The following is a 2769-nucleotide window of genomic DNA, read 5'->3' as shown; positions in this document are numbered from 1 at the left end:
CTTACTTCTAGAAATTTTTTGCTTCAAAATAAGTAGCATGGGAATTCCCTGATGGTCCAGTGGTTAGGACTTGGTGCTTTCACTGCCATGGTCCCAGGTTCAATCCCTGGTCGGGGAACTAAGATTCTACAAGCTGCTTGGTGCAGCCCAAAACAAAAATAAAGGAGCAAGTCATATTTGTTTAGAAGACATGGGAAATCTGATCAGAAAAAATAATTTAATCTGTTCTTCAGAAGACAGAATTATGAAAGTTTCTAGTCTATTTCTATTTCATTTCCTAAAATTATTTGTTCCAGAAAGAAAAGCTACACAAATAAAATGATCTGACACTAATTTAAATTATAATATACTTAATGTCAGAACAGAAGAAGTAAGTTTGGTTTATGGGACCACAAACAATCTTTCTACCGAGGTCTGTTTTAGGTCCTTCGTTTTGTCTTAACCAGCTGTTCAAGCTACACTTAACCCAAAAGTATCATTAGAAGACTGGGTGAACCCAGGTCTGGCTCTACTACTTATAAGACCTGAGGATGTCACTTAACCACTTTCTGCCTCTGAAAGGGGATCTTAAATGGGGTAACCTCATTGAGTTCTCTCATTATATTTAAAAGGTGATTAAAGAAGTGCCCAGCAACCCATAAGTATCAATATGAGTTTCTTGAAATTATCTCCAAGAAGGTACTGTTAAAGGCAATAAGATGTTTGGAGGAAAATGACACTCTGACCATTATTATAGATTTCTTTCTGGAAAAAATAATGCATCCTAAAAAGATGAAATTCAAGCCATGTAAGTTTTGATAAAGGAAGCATGGGGCTTCCCTGGTAGCTCTGCTGGTAAAGAATCCACCTGCAATGTAGGAGACCCCGGTTGATTACTGGGTCAGGAAGATCCCCTGGAGAAGGGATAGGCTACCCACTCCAGTATTCTTGGGCTTCCCTGGTGACTCAGACAGTAAGGAACCTGCCTGCAATGTGGGAGACCCGGGTTCAATCCCTGGGTCAGGAAGATCCCCTGGAGAAGGCAATGGCAACCCACTCCAGTATTTCTTGCCTTAGAAAATTCCAGGGATAGAGGAGGCTGGCAGGCTGCAGTCCATGGGGTCAAAAAGAGTCAGACACAACTGAGCGACTCACACTTTAGGACTGAGCAACTCACACTTTATAGACTAAGTGGGATCAGATAGAAGATAAGTGCATAGTTCAGTTCAGGAAAATCCATCCACAACATTGTTTTATCTTTGTAGCACCTACACTACTTTCAAAGTGGAAAAGTTAGTCTTGGGTGAGTAAGATGATGAAAACCAAAATCCAGTGGATAGGAAAACTATTTGTGACATAATCAAATAACACATCTTGCATTTATAATGTTTTGAAGAGTAAACCCACCACATTTTTTAGTACTTTATCTGAAACACACCATATTTATATACCAGTTAAGGATAACTACAGCCAGACCATCATAACACCAAACTGCATCTACTATGGCTGACCTGCCGCATGCCAATGGCATTCACAAAGACTTTGAAGACACAGTTTGTTGACAATGTGGCCATCTCTGCCTTTTAATAATAAGAAAAGAATGGTAAATAATTCAGAAAAATAAAGTGCCTAAGGTAATTCAATACTATAAATATGTTCTCATTGAGATGGTCAAACAATGAAATATCCCCCAAAGATCTAACGTTATTTCTGTTTCTCAGATAAGCTTTTAACTTCATGAAGTTGTTTATTCTTTCAGATTGTTTAATGATGATGACACACGCATTCTCCGTTTCCTTTTACGAAAACCTCATGGCATTTGGTTTCTTCATGAATCTGTTAGAACAGACACAATAAACATTGGAGGCCATGTATTTTTCAGGTTTATTTACAAGTAAGCCAGTTCCCTTTCCAGTCTTGTCTCTCATTGCACGTTAGCTCAGAAATGCATTGCCTGTAATCCTTGTCCTCAGGCCCAATAAAGGAAGAAATCATTTCGAATGGTTTTAAAGATCAAATCTTAGATAGGTGACATTCTATTTGATACAATTCTGTATTGAAGTCACTACAATTTTCAGCATTACTAAATGATAGACTGTTCTTTAACAACTGGACTGCCAGGGAAGTCCCAATTGGTGAGAAGTTTCCAAGCTAACATACATCAAGTACGTGTGATTGATAAGATGAACCTGAGTTACGGAATCAAAGTTTTTGAGGAGTGTCTTTCATTTGGTTATAAACATGAAACTATTTTATTTCTTCCAGTAACTGTTTTCAACTACCATAAAGCCAAATCCCTCCCTTAATAATTCTTTGGTCAGATCCCATGCCTTTTTGGTGGCTTTTGGTTATTAAAACAGTCTAGTCCAAATACAGCTTTGATCTAACGTCTATCTCTAAGCTCTCTCCCAAAGTACAGTAGCTGGCTCCTGGCTCCAGGGCTTGGCAAGAGGCAGAGAGTATTGTCTGCTCTCTACCAACTTCCCTCCTACTCCTCCCAGGTTGAAGGCAGGAAGGAAGACTGAAGCAGGAGGGGGAAGGTAGATCCATTTATTCACAAGTGAATGTTGTAGCATTTCTCTTTGCGGGTTTTTGTACTTCTTTGGTTAATGTCGAGTGGCCATCACTGTCCTTTCTGCAGCTGGTGTCCAAACGCTGGGACACTTGTGTGCTTTCTTCTAGGAGCCGGGAGGCTTTCACCCTGCACGGTTCCCTAACAGAAGAAACAGGGCTCCCGCCCAACACGTCTCTGTCCCTTCCAAGGCCCAAGTAGTTCCTCAAGATGCCAGC

At 40.1% G+C, this 2769-nt stretch overlaps 1 non-coding gene across 1 annotated transcript; it reads left to right on the top strand.

The window, feature by feature from the left end:
- The first annotated feature begins 45 nt into the window (after positions 1 to 45).
- On the top strand, positions 46 to 118 carry TRNAE-UUC. The gene has a single exon. It is a non-coding gene; the product is annotated as a tRNA-Glu (tRNA).
- The last annotated feature ends 2651 nt before the right edge of the window (positions 119 to 2769 follow it).

Source organism: Capra hircus, unplaced genomic scaffold (genome assembly GCF_001704415.2).
Source record: "Capra hircus breed San Clemente unplaced genomic scaffold, ASM170441v1, whole genome shotgun sequence".
Lineage (NCBI taxonomy): Eukaryota > Metazoa > Chordata > Mammalia > Artiodactyla > Bovidae > Capra > Capra hircus.
This window is presented reverse-complemented; position numbering and strand designations above follow the sequence as displayed.